Source organism: Salvelinus alpinus, chromosome 3 (assembly GCF_045679555.1).
Source record: "Salvelinus alpinus chromosome 3, SLU_Salpinus.1, whole genome shotgun sequence".
NCBI classification, from domain to species: Eukaryota; Metazoa; Chordata; class Actinopteri; order Salmoniformes; family Salmonidae; genus Salvelinus; species Salvelinus alpinus.
This window is the reverse complement of record NC_092088.1, coordinates 36376312-36391401: the sequence shown is the minus strand read 5'-3', so window position 1 is coordinate 36391401 and position 15090 is coordinate 36376312. Positions and strand designations below refer to the sequence as shown.

Here is a 15090-nt window from a genome sequence, read left to right as displayed (position 1 = left end):
ACAACTGGCGCGGTTACGCAACATTCAAAAAGGTCCTCATGTTGATGACAGAAAAAACCTTAGATATGGAGTCAAAAGACATTGTCCAATATTTCAAGTCTAGAACAAGAAACATTTGTAACAACATACAATGAATATGTTCACAAATTTACTACGGATGTAATTCACCGATACACATCGGTCGCCGATTCAAATGTTTAAGATATGACTGCATTGGACCCCAAGAAAATAGATTCAAACATTATGAATCATTGATTTTGCTCATATTACTTTCTTTCTACCTAGTGAAAAATGCCTAATATTTTGTGACAACTGATGCGCCCTGTCCTTCAGTGTCAAACTAAGTATGTAGTTGTGCTGACAGTCATTGATCTTCAAGTCATTTTGCATCCTGAACAACCTTAAGGAATGTCAGTAGCCTAGTCAAACTACGCACTGTGCCCAGCTTCATGCTCTGACCAACGTGAGGTAGGCGGCCTGTTTCTTGCACATACAGTTGAAGTCGGAAGTTTACATACACTTAGGTTGGAGTCATTAAAACGTAGTTTTTCAACCACTCCACAAATTTCTTGTTAATTTCTTATGGCTGCAGGGGCAGTATTGAGTAGCTTGGATGAAAGCTGCACAGAGGTGCCCGGAGTAAACGGCCTGCTCCTCAGTCATAGTTGCTAATATATGCATATTATTATTAGTATTGGATCGAAAACACTCTGAAGTTTCTAAAACCGTTTGAATTATGTCTGTGAGTATAACAGAACTCATATGGCAGGCAAAAACCTGAGAAGAAATCCAACCAGGAAGTGAGAAATCTGAGGTTGGTCGATTTTCAACTCATCGCCTATTGAAAACAGAGTAGGATATGGATCTGTTTGCACTTCCTACGGCTTCCACTAGATGTCAACAGTCTGTAGAACCTTGAATGAAGCTTCTACTGTGATGTGGAGCCGGATGGGAGCTGTTTGAGTCAGTGGTCTGGCAGAGAGCCAGGCCCTGGTCACACGCATTTCACATGATAGGGACCTGCGTTCCATTACTTCTATAGACACAAAGGAATTCTCCGGTTGGAACATTATTGAATATTTATGATAACAACATCCTAAAGATTCATTCTATACTGAGTTTGAAAAGTTTCTTCGACCTGTAATATAACTTTTTGAAGTTTTGGTCCAACGTTCGGCTGGACCTGCACGAGCGTTTGGATTTGTTTACCAAACACACTAACAAAAATAGCTATTTGGAGTTAAATTATGGACATTACCGAACAAAACAAACATTTCTTGTGGAAGTGGGAGTCCTGGGAGTGCATTCCGACGAAGATCAGCAAAGGTAAGTGAAGATTTATTATGGGACCTCCCACTTCCCACAGGGACCTCACAACATGATATTATCACGTTACTTAGGTGCCATGACGTTATGTATTGCGATTCTCACGATTCTATATATATTGCGATTCGATACTGTGATTTTATTGCGATTCGATGTTCCAAACATATAGTGTTTCTCACCATATGTCTGCTGCAGAGGAGGGACATGAGAGAGCTATGAGAAAATTTGTTTTGATCAGTCATGGAAATAAAAGTGCTGAAAACGCCCTATTGGCTCCCTAATTAATAGGAAGATAGAGAACAGGCTATGAAGGAACAATACTGGAGTTTTGGTGCAGGTACAGCCAACAGGCAAAAATATTTGCGATATTGTCAGGTTTTACCTGGAAACCAATCCAAAGGGCACTAAAACAAAAAACCAAGCTCTCTCTCGTTCGTTGCACACTGTGCAACGAACGAGAGAGAGCTTGGTTTTTTGTTTTAGTGCCCTTTGGATTGGTGCTGTTTGAAAAATTATATGGTTCAAAGAAATTATGCAAAAGAGGTGGTAAACAAATCAGGCTGCTCAGGGCTGATTGGTTGAAATACTCTAAATTGAGAAATGTTGTGACTAAACATAACAAAAAATATGAAATTATATTACCAAACAAAGATAAATGACATAAAACACAATGGAAAAAGACTTTGGAGTACCTAAATGATATCATGGGCAGAAACCCCAATTAATCTCTATCGTTCATTGAAGTTGATGGCTAATTTATAACAAAACCTTTCAATATTGCCAATCATTTCAATGACTATTTCACTAGTAAAATGGACAAACTCAGAAGTTAAATTACAACATTGAACAGTGAACCATCCGGTTTTTGTATACATTTTTTAATAATGAATGAGAACGATTGATGTTTTGAATTTGGTCAAGTTAATGTGGGAGAGGTAGAAAAACTACTGTTATCCATCAATAATGATAAGCCACAAGGTATAGACAACCTTGATGGGAAACTATTGAGAATGGTATCGCCCTATTTGCTATATCTTTAACCAAAGCCTAAAGGAGTGTGTGTGTTCACATGTGTGGAAGGAAGCTATAGCAAAACACCCTTTCTTGGTTCTAACAGCCGCACAATCAGTTTCCTGCATGTTCTTAGTAAACTGATGGAGAGAATTGTGTTTGACCAAATACAATACTCTTTTTCAGAGAAGAATTTAACCCTTTAGACCCCAGTAGAATTATAGAATGCTGCTGTAGCTTACTGAGGATTTTCAAGATAAAGCTCATGTTCTCACACATTTAAAACAAACAGAGATAGCAAAAAAAAGTTAACTTAGTTTTAAAGAGTCCAACCTCTCTTAAATGACACCGCATTCATGTCAATAGGAATAAAACAAATGTTGTTTTCCATTGTGTGAAGACACCCCGTATCAAAATGTACCATGTATAATATACTTATAAATGTTATTCACATGTAAATAAATAAAATATCCAAAATGTGACCAGAGGACAATATTCAAAAAGTATTTCAAAACCTGCGCAAAGTAGGTAATTTGATTGACAACGATTCTTTCTTCTGTAACAATGTAAAAATGCAAACAACTATTCAGAGACTATTGGAAAATGTAGGTAACATCTCTCAATAAGATTTAGTACAGACCAGGCCTGACACAAAATGTAGAAATAGTAGCCTACTTTGACAACAATTCAATGAATGCAACAAGTATTAGAAAGTGTTAGGAATTGATATTATTCTACAATAACACAAACCCCAAAGCAAATCTGGGGGAGAAAAATAGGTTTATTCGAAGGGGACAAATCAAAGATGTTATGCTGCGAGGTAGATGTTCAGTCTCCCTGTCCTCAGATTTTTCTCCACCGAACAAAGGGACAGGATGCCATTTATAACCCCCCATCATAGCCTCGGATTGACCAATCAGAGGTCCTTGCAGTACAACTGGACCAATGACCCAGACTCAAAGTACAGAACGTAGCACCCGTAGCACACGTTACTCTGAGTTCAGGAGGGACATTCCACAGATTCTAAACAGCTGTTGAACTGAAACCCAACTCCTATTTACATTTCCCTAGGTACTCTAGTTTTTAGTCCTTTAGTCCTTATCTTCAAAATATTCTTATAATAGCGACAGATAAACAGAGAAGATACAAAACACAACAACTGCTCAGAGAAAATAAAAGATTTGTAGGACAAATTAATATTTCACAATGTCACTTTAGTGTTTGCATTCAGCCTACAACATGTCATGGAACTTCTGGAAGCACGCCCCATCCTGCAAAGTGGCACAGAACACTTAGAGCACCCAAAGGAGCCTGCGTTCAAATGAGTTACAACTCAGTCCACACGCACTGGTGCCGCACTCTTGGCTCCCCTCTTCATGCCCCTGTAGCCATATCACAAAGTGAATGCACAAGCAGCATTTTTGAATGCCTTCAGGGACCAGTGTCTGCGGTTTCTGGGAAGGGGCTTTTGCAGGGTCCCCCACACAATGTACACATTTCTGATGACAATGTTGAGCTTCCCACAAAACACATACTTCCACTATTTTCAGCCTGTGCGTCCAACATTGTAATAGCTCCTCAATTGGTCAAGATGGTCAACCTTGGCCATTTTCTTGTTGTAATCCATTACAAGCTCTGGAACAGATATAACTTCCAACCACTTTTTAAAACATCTCCAAAATCCCTGCCACTGTCACTTTAGGCCCAGGCTGTGTGGTACAAGGGTGAATGGTGGGACTTGGGGTAGACACACTCCATGGAAATGTAAGCTCCCGTCTCAGGTGTGCTCTACCTCTTCTCCTCCCTCTTCCTCCTCCACTCTCTCTGTTTCATCCTCTCCCTCTGCTTTGTCATCTCCCTCCTCTCCCTCCCCCTCCTCGCCATGTTCTTCTCCCTCCACTCTCCTCTCCCTCCTCTTCACTCTGCTCTTCCTCTCTCCCTCCACTCTCCTCTTCCTCTCTCCCTCTACTCTCCCTCCTCTTCACTCTCCTCTTTCTCTCTCCCCCCACTCTCCTCTCACTCCACTCCTCCCTCCACATCTCTATCCCTCCACCTAAAGCCCATTCGTGTGCTAACAGTCAGTATCTGGATAACATGTGTTAAATGCTTGATAATGTATGTGATGTCAACAGAGAGGTATGTTTAGCTGGGTGATTCAAATATTGACTGGTTTCCTCAAGCTGCCCACTCAAGAAAAAACGTCAACCTACCAGGGTAGTTACAAATAGCACAGGAATGAAAGCATCGACATGTATTGATCACATCTTTACTAATGCTGCAGAAATTTGCTTGAAAGAAATATCCAGATCCATCAGATGTAGTGATCACAATATAGTAGCCATATCTAGGAAAACCAAAGTTTTTTAGGCTGGGCCTAATATAGTGTATAAGAGGTCATACAATATGTTTTGTAGTGATTCCTATGTTATTGACAAAAATAATTTTTGTTGGTCCGTGGTGTGTAATGAGGAGCAAACAGACTTTACTTATTCCAGTTACTAATAAGCATGTACTCATTAAGAAAATTACTGTAAAAACTGTTAAATCCCCTTGGATTGAAAAGGAATTGAACAATTGTTTGGTTGAGAAGTTGAGGCAAAAGGAATGACAAATATGTTTGGCTGCACAACCGATTTGCATATGTACTGCAAATTGAGAAATCATGTGACTAAACTGAATAAAAATAAGAAACTACACTATGAAACAAAGATTAATTACATAAAGAATGATAGTAAAAGCTTTGGAGCACCTTATATAAAATGTTGGGAAAAAAGGATATTGCCAACAACTTAAATTATTTTTTCATTGGCAAGCTTAGCAAATTTAGGCATGACATGCCAGTAACAAACGCTGACACTACACATCAAAGTATGTCTGACCAAATTATGAAGACAAGCATTGTAATTATGAATTCCGTAAAGTGAGTGTGGAAGATTGTTTCTATTGTTTCTGTTGAATTGTGTATGTTTTGAAATGTTCTTGTCTGTATGTCTAAAACTGTACATGTCAACATGTTTACACAGGGCACAGCCGTAAAAGAGATCCAGGTCTCAGTCTGTTTTCCCTGTTAAAATAAAGATTAAAAAAAAAGAAAAAAAAAAAGAGGTGAAAACATTATTGTTGTCTATCAACAATGACAAGCCAGCGAGGTCTGACAACTTGGATAGAAAATTACTGAGGATAATAGTGGACGATATTGCCACTCTTATTTGCCAGATGTTCAATGTAAGCCTACTAGAAAGTGTGTGCCCCCAGGCTTGGAGAGAAGCAAAAGTCATTCTGCTACCTAAGAATAGTACAAAACCCTTTACATGCTCAAATAGCCAACCAGTCAGCCTGTTCCCCTTCATAAACTTAAAAAAAAATTGTGTTTGAATCTTTACTAATGACATGCCAATGGCTTTGAGTAAAGCCAATGTGTCTATGTATAGTCAACACTATACATGTCAGCTACTGAAATGACTGCAAAACTTAACAAAGAGCTGCAGTTAGTTTCAGAGTGGGTGGCAAGGAATAAGTTAGTCCTAAACATTTCTAAATCTAAAAGCATTGTATTTGGGACAAATCATTAACTAAACCCTCAACCTCCACTAAATCTTGTAATACATAATGTGGAAATTGAGCAAGTTGAGGTGACTAAACTGCTTGGAGTAACCCTGGATTGTAAACTGTCATGGTCAAAACATATTGATACAGCAGTAGCTAAGATGGGGAGAAGTCTGTCACACACAGAGAGGGAATATTAATAATATGCATGTCAATCTCTCCTGGCTCAAAGTGGAGGAGAGCGTGACTTCATCACTACTTGTATTTAAGAGAGGTATTGACATGTTGAAAGCACCAAGCTCTGTTTGAAGTGGTGGTGCACAGTTCGGACACCGATGCAAACCCCCCAGGACATGCCACAAGAGGTCTCTTCACAGACCCCAGAACAGACTATGTGAGGTGCACTACATAGAGCCATGACTACATGGAACTCTATTCCACATCAAGTAACTGATGCAAGCAGTAAAATTAGATTTAAAAAACAGATAAAATACACCTTATGGAACAGCGGGGACTGTTAAACAACACAAACATTGGCACAGACACATGCACACACACACACGATAACATGGATTTTGTATCGTAGATATGTGGTAGTGGTGGAGTAGGGGCCTGAGGGAGCTAATGGGAATCCATAATAAATACAGAGTTCACCAATGTTAGCTGATTAGTTACAAAGCTGGGACAGTTTCCAAATGAATTGCATCGGTTGAAACAGGACAAAACAAGCAACTTGTAAGCTGACTGTGTAAACAAATGTCCAACTCATCCTATGAGCTCCACTGAGCCGGCATCTACTACCCTAACAAGACAGCTAAAATATTTATTTTATTTAACCTTTATTTAACCAGGTAGGCCAGTTGAGAACAAGTTCTCATTTACAACTGCGACCTGGCCAAGATAAAGCAAAGCAGTGCGACACAAACAACACAGAGTTACACATGGGATAAACAAACGTACAGTCAATAACACAATAGAAACATCTATATACAGTGTATGCAAATGTAGTAAGATTAGGGAGGTAAGGCAATAAATAGGCCATAGTGGCGAAATAATTACAATTTAGCATTAACACTGGAGTGATAGATGTGCAGAAGATGAATGTGCATGTGGAGATACTGGGATGCAAAGGAGCAAAAAAAGAAATAACAATATGGGGATGAGGTAGTTGGGTGGGCTGTTTACAGATGGGGTGTGTACAGGTACAATGATCGGTAAGCTGCTCTGATGCTTAAATTTAGTGAGGGAGATATAAGACTCCAGCTTCAGGGATTTTTGCAATTCGTTCCAGTCATTGGCAGCAGAGAACTGGAAGGAAAGGCGGCCAAATAGGAGTTGGCTTTGGGGATGACGAGTGAAATATACCTGCTGGAGCGTATGCTACGGGTGGGTGCTGCTATGGTGACCAGTGAGCTGAGATAAGGCGGGGCTTTACCTAACAAAGACTTAGATGAATGGGGCCAGTGGGTTTAGCGACGAATATGAAGCGAGGGCCAGCCAACGAGAGCGTACAGGTCGCAGTGGTGGGTAGTATATGGGGCTTTGGTGACAAAACCGATGGCACTGTGATAGACTACATCTAATTTGCTGAGTAGAGTGTTGGAGGCTATTTTGTAAATGACATCGCCAAAGTCAAGGATCGATAGGATAGTCAGTTTTATGAGGGTATGTTTGGCAGCATGAGAAGGATGCTTTGTTGCGAAATAGGAAGCCGATTCTAGATTTCATTTTGGATTAGAGATGCTTAATGTGAGTCTGGAAGGAGAGTTTACAGTCTAACCAGACATCTAGGTATTTGTAGATGTCGTGTGGTGGCATATTTCTGCTTTACCAAATGAGGAGAGTTACAAACTACACACCAGTCAGAGTTATACTTAAACTACATCTTTAATAAGTTTTGCAATAGCCTTTGACTTTCAATGATGCACTATCTCTAATGAACCATTGAAAGTGCTACCAGAAAACTACAAAGATCTTTTATAGCCAAGATACACCCCTCTCAACTTACATGACGAATCACAGATCTTAGGAACAGTTCACAAAGGTTAAGATTTGTATGAAAGATATCTATAAAACATAGCAGAGAGTTACTGCTGTGTCAACAGTTCTCATTGTAAAGACCAGTGTCTGGCCCCCTCCTATGCCAAACTGGAACCCGTCTCACCCTGGTACGGTATAGCACAATAACATTACCTCATGTTATCTGGAATGCTCTTTAGGCTTTATTACCCAAAGACATCGTAAATCTCCTCTGTCAGTGCTATCTCATAGAGGCCCATCCTCAGTGGAACACACACACAATACTCTATTCTGTCGAATGTAACAACTATTATAATGTAATACAAGCATTATAACAATCTTAGAAACATTAAAATATAATCTTGCAATTTTCCACGACAGTCGACATATTCTAAGTTAGAACCGTCCGAAGTAGTGATGCTAGACGGGTGGGCGGGTGCGGGCAGCGATCGGTTGAAGAGCATGCATTTAGTTTTACTTGCATTTAAGAGCAGTTGGAGGCCACTGAAGGAGTGTTGTATGGCATTGAAGCACGTCTGGAGGTTTGTTAACCTCTCTGGGATATGTTGGACGTTAGTGTCCCAACTGGCCAACATCCAGTGAAAATGCAGAGCGCCAAATTCAAATAAATTACTATAAAAATTAAACTTTGATGAAATCCAACATTCAATATACCAAATTAAAGCTACACTTGTTGTGAATCCAGCCAACATGTCAGATTTCAGAAATGCTTTACGGTGAAAGCAAACGATGCTATTATCTGAGCATAGCATCCAAGCAAACAAACACAGACCATCATATTTCAACCCTCCAGGCACGACACAAAACGCAGAAATAAAGATATAATTCATGCCTTACCTTTGACGAGCTTCTTCTGTTGGCACTCCAATATGTCCCATAAACATCACAAATGGTCCTTTTGTTCGATTAATTCCATCGATATATATCCAAAATGTCCATTTATTTGGCGCGTTTGATCCAGAAAAACACCGGTTCCAACTTGCGCAACGTGACTACAAAATATCTCAACAGTTACCTGTAAGCTTTGTCCAAACATTTCAAACTACTTTTGTAATACAACTTTAGGTATTTTTTTACGTAAATAATCGATAAAATTGAAGACGGGATGATCTGTGTTCAATACCGGAGGAAAACAACGTGTAGCGAGCCTCTGTGTAACGCTCCTCTAACAAAGAGTAAACTTCCCTCGAGCCTCATTCTGAACAGTGTTACTTCTTCATTTCTGAAAGGAAAAACCTCAACCAATTTCTAAACTTTTGACATCCAGTGGAAGCGATAGGAACTGCAAGAAGGTCCCTTAGAAATCTGGATTCCCAATGAAAACCCATTGAAAAGAGAGTGACCTCAAAAAAATAAAATTCTGAATGGTTTGTCCTCGGGGTTTCGCCTGCCAAATTAGTTCTGTTATAGTCACAGACATGATTCAAACAGTTTTAGAAACTTCTTATGCATATCTTAGTTTCTGGGCATGAGTAGCAGGCAGTTTAATTTGGGCATGCTTTTCATCCAAAATGCAGAATGCTGCCCCCTATCCTAGAGAAGTTAACACAGTGTCCAAAGAAGGGCCAGAAGTATACAGAATGGTGTCGTCTGCGTATAGATGGATTAGAGAATCACCAGCAGTAAGAGCGACATCATTGATGTATACAGAGAAAAGAGTCGGCCCGGGAATTGAACCCTGTGGCACCCCCATAGAGACTGCCAGAGGTCCGGACAACAGGCCATCCGATTTGACACACTGAACTCTATCTGAGAAGTAGTTGGTGAACCAGACGAGGCAGTCATTTGAGAAGCCAAGGCTGGTGAGTCTGCTGATAAGATTGTGGTGATTGACAGAGTCGAAAGCCTTGGCCAGGTTGATGAAGACGGCTGCACAGTATTGTCCTTTATCGATGGCTGTTATGATATCGTTTAGGACCTTGGGCGTGGCTGAAGGCTTTCAAATAATAGGAAAACAAGGCAATGTATAGCATATTAATATCTACACCTAGCAAAATTGACAAACCATAACCTAAGCCCAACAGATAAACACAAATTATTCTAGCCTTCATTTCGGTGGTTATTTGTCTGTTTGGCTAGCTAGTGAAAGTGACAGCTGAGGTTGACACTTCGTGAGTGCAGCCCATATTTACTGCTACACACAACTTTTCTTGCCTGACAGACTAACTAATTAGCTAGCTAGCTTGCTACAGCAAGCAGCGTGGGCCATTTCCATATAATTTACATTGGTAGAAACAAGAATAAACAACCAACTAGTTAGCTGACTATATTCAGCTAAACACTTCAACAATTTCCATGCTCCACTGCTGATGTGCTCGCCTGTACCAACCTAGTTATCATGACAATCTATTCCCCAATCTATTCCCCAAGTTTCACTGCATCGACAACACCAAAAGAAGTCATATGACAGCATACCCTGTTTCCGGTTTCTGGTTGATGACAACAGCCACGCGAATACAACAACAGGTTGTTTGCAAGTTCATTTTGCGATATTGACACATATATTATTTTAAGAAAAACAAGGTCATTCTCGGGCACTATAGTAATTTATAGAAAGTCAGTTGACGGCCGCTATGGGTTCTAAAAACTGCTGACTGTCACCATGCATATAGAGAAGGGCACTCAACTTGTATTGTACTGATTCAGATGACAGATGATTGGTTAACCCTTTTGATGCATACAATCACATATTTGTGATCATTGTTGAATGGTCCTTGCAGCGTACCATCGCAAATATGTGGTTGGAACAGTAGCAACAGAACGTATGATGCAACGAACATGTTCAAACAGCATTGTTGTCTGAAAAGCATCTAAACAATGTTTTGTACTGATGGGAAATAAAGGTCTTTACAACTTTATCTCTCAATTTCACCTTTAAATTGTAAAAGATCAACTCAAACTTTATCATCCAAGCATCACACGGAACACATCCACAGCCAAACTCATTCCATAAACCAGTCTAAATAACAGGTTGCGCTGACAAAAAAACAAAACATAAGTTAGCGACCTAATAGCTAGACTTGTTTACAATGTACCACATCTCTGGTTAGCAAAATTGAGAAATGTAATATTGTTTAGAAAAGAGAGGCTTGTCAGCTAAGCTAAATTCTTTATGATGGCAGCCATGTTTGTTTGACAAGTGAAAACTCCCTAATCCCAGATTGCCAATCACTATAATACGCAAATAAACAAAGTCAAAGATGGCTGCATCCTTTGCCTGAAAAATATGAACTGAGTTTGGCCACTTTTCAGCTATTACAAATCTTCAATGTAATTGTTACAGTGTATACAATAACCGAAGCATATGACTTGACAAATTGTTTACAGTTTTGGACAAATCACAAAGCAAATAAAATGTTATCACCCCACATATCATCATCCCAAATACAAGCCTACTGCCTAGCCTAACTGTAGTGCAAAAGTTAAACAGGGTTGCCAGATATGGGTGATACCATTTTAGGGGGGAACATTTCATTTGTGGGAGATTTGAAGTCCATAGGGGGTAGAAATGGGGAAGGTATCGTGGGGTTATTTTGTTATGGCTGCAATCCCGTTAACGGGATAAGTGTCATCAACAACCGTTGAATAGCATAGCGCTACATTCAATAAATATTACTAAAAATATTTATATTCATGCATTCACAAGTGCAATATAGGAAAACACAGCTTAGCCTTTTGTTAATCCACCTGTCGTGTCAGATTTTGAAATTATGCTTTACAGCGAAAGCAATCCAAGCGTTTGTGTAAGTTTATCGATCGCTCGACAAAACATTAAGTACACTTAGCATCAAGTAGCTCGGTCACGAAAATCAGAAAAGCAATCAAATTAATCGTTTACCTTTGATGATCTTCGGATGTTTTCACTCACGAGACTCCCAGTTAGACAACAAATGTTCCTTTTGTTCCATAAAGATAATTTTTATATCCAAAATACCTCCGTTTGTTTGGCGCGTTATGATCAGAAATCCACAGGAAAGAGCGGTCACGACAACGCAGACAAATTCCAAATAGTTTCCATAATGTCCACAGAAACATGTCAAACGTTTTTTATAATCAATCCTCAGGTTGTTTAAAAAATATATAATCGATAATATATCAACTGCAAATGTCTTTCACAGTAGGAGAGGGAAAAACAATGGCTGTCAAAACTCTGTTGCGCGAGCAAAACTCATGTGACCACTTGACGAGATGTTATCGTTCTGGCTCATTTTTCAAAATAAAAGCCTGAAACTATGTTTGAAGACTGTTGACACCTTGAGGAAGTGATAGGAAAAGGAATCTGGTTCATATCCCTTTAAATCCAGCAAAGGGAGGCTATGGAACATGGAGTTTTCAAAATAGAAGCCACTTCCTGTTTGGATTTTCCTCAGGGTTTCGCCTGCAATCACAGACAATATTTTGACAGTTTTGGAAACTTTAGAGTGTTTTCTATCCAATACTAATAATAATATGCATATATTAGCAACTGAGACTGAGGAGCTGGCCGTTTACAATGTGCACCTTTTCATCCAAGCTACTCAATACTGCCCCTGCAGCCATGGTGACGCAGGAAATATTACTATGATGGGGGATTCATCAATAAATGGTGGGGCAAACACAGGAGGAGTCTATATACTAAATAAAAAATAAACCCCCTGGAAACGAGGGTCTGAGCTGGCAACCCTGAGCAACAATAATTACAATCAAAGTCAGTCAAGTGAACCATCCCTTCACCTCGTTTTGTTATAACATCTTTGTTTTGATCAGTCATGGAAATAAAAGTGCTGAAAACGCCCTATTGGCTCCCTAATTAATAGGAAGATAGAGAACAGGCTATGAAGGAACAATACTGGAGTTTTGGTGCAGGTACAGCCAACAGGCAAAAATATTTGCGATATTGTCAGGTTTTACCTGGAAACCTGACAGTGTGCAACGAACGAGAGAGAGCTTGGTTTTTTGTTTTAGTGCCCTTTGGATTGGTGCTGTTTGAAAAATTATATGGTTCAAAGAAATTATGCAAAAGAGGTGGTAAACAAATCAGGCTGCTCAGGGCTGATTGGTTGAAATACTCTAAATTGAGAAATGTTGTGACTAAACATAACAAAAAATATGAAATTATATTACCAAACAAAGATAAATGACATAAAACACAATGGAAAAAGACTTTGGAGTACCTAAATGATATCATGGGCAGAAACCCCAATTAATCTCTATCGTTCATTGAAGTTGATGGCTAATTTATAACAAAACCTTTCAATATTGCCAATCATTTCAATGACTATTTCACTAGTAAAATGGACAAACTCAGAAGTTAAATTACAACATTGAACAGTGAACCATCCGGTTTTTGTATACATTTTTTAATAATGAATGAGAACGATTGATGTTTTGAATTTGGTCAAGTTAATGTGGGAGAGGTAGAAAAACTACTGTTATCCATCAATAATGATAAGCCACAAGGTATAGACAACCTTGATGGGAAACTATTGAGAATGGTATCGCCCTATTTGCTATATCTTTAACCAAAGCCTAAAGGAGTGTGTGTGTTCACATGTGTGGAAGGAAGCTATAGCAAAACACCCTTTCTTGGTTCTAACAGCCGCACAATCAGTTTCCTGCATGTTCTTAGTAAACTGATGGAGAGAATTGTGTTTGACCAAATACAATACTCTTTTTCAGAGAAGAATTTAACCCTTTAGACCCCAGTAGAATTATAGAATGCTGCTGTAGCTTACTGAGGATTTTCAAGATAAAGCTCATGTTCTCACACATTTAAAACAAACAGAGATAGCAAAAAAAAGTTAACTTAGTTTTAAAGAGTCCAACCTCTCTTAAATGACACCGCATTCATGTCAATAGGAATAAAACAAATGTTGTTTTCCATTGTGTGAAGACACCCCGTATCAAAATGTACCATGTATAATATACTTATAAATGTTATTCACATGTAAATAAATAAAATATCCAAAATGTGACCAGAGGACAATATTCAAAAAGTATTTCAAAACCTGCGCAAAGTAGGTAATTTGATTGACAACGATTCTTTCTTCTGTAACAATGTAAAAATGCAAACAACTATTCAGAGACTATTGGAAAATGTAGGTAACATCTCTCAATAAGATTTAGTACAGACCAGGCCTGACACAAAATGTAGAAATAGTAGCCTACTTTGACAACAATTCAATGAATGCAACAAGTATTAGAAAGTGTTAGGAATTGATATTATTCTACAATAACACAAACCCCAAAGCAAATCTGGGGGAGAAAAATAGGTTTATTCGAAGGGGACAAATCAAAGATGTTATGCTGCGAGGTAGATGTTCAGTCTCCCTGTCCTCAGATTTTTCTCCACCGAACAAAGGGACAGGATGCCATTTATAACCCCCCATCATAGCCTCGGATTGACCAATCAGAGGTCCTTGCAGTACAACTGGACCAATGACCCAGACTCAAAGTACAGAACGTAGCACCCGTAGCACACGTTACTCTGAGTTCAGGAGGGACATTCCACAGATTCTAAACAGCTGTTGAACTGAAACCCAACTCCTATTTACATTTCCCTAGGTACTCTAGTTTTTAGTCCTTTAGTCCTTATCTTCAAAATATTCTTATAATAGCGACAGATAAACAGAGAAGATACAAAACACAACAACTGCTCAGAGAAAATAAAAGATTTGTAGGACAAATTAATATTTCACAATGTCACTTTAGTGTTTGCATTCAGCCTACAACATGTCATGGAACTTCTGGAAGCACGCCCCATCCTGCAAAGTGGCACAGAACACTTAGAGCACCCAAAGGAGCCTGCGTTCAAATGAGTTACAACTCAGTCCACACGCACTGGTGCCGCACTCTTGGCTCCCCTCTTCATGCCCCTGTAGCCATATCACAAAGTGAATGCACAAGCAGCATTTTTGAATGCCTTCAGGGACCAGTGTCTGCGGTTTCTGGGAAGGGGCTTTTGCAGGGTCCCCCACACAATGTACACATTTCTGATGACAATGTTGAGCTTCCCACAAAACACATACTTCCACTATTTTCAGCCTGTGCGTCCAACATTGTAATAGCTCCTCAATTGGTCAAGATGGTCAACCTTGGCCATTTTCTTGTTGTAATCCATTACAAGCTCTGGAACAGATATAACTTCCAACCACTTTTTAAAACATCTCCAAAATCCCTGCCACTGTC

At 39.3% G+C, this 15090-nt stretch overlaps 1 protein-coding gene across 3 annotated transcripts in view; it reads left to right on the top strand.

Moving 5' to 3' along the window:
- wdfy4 (WDFY family member 4) overlaps window positions 1-15090 on the top strand; it is a 199370-nt gene that overhangs the window by 45910 nt on the left and 138370 nt on the right. The window lies entirely within an intron of this gene.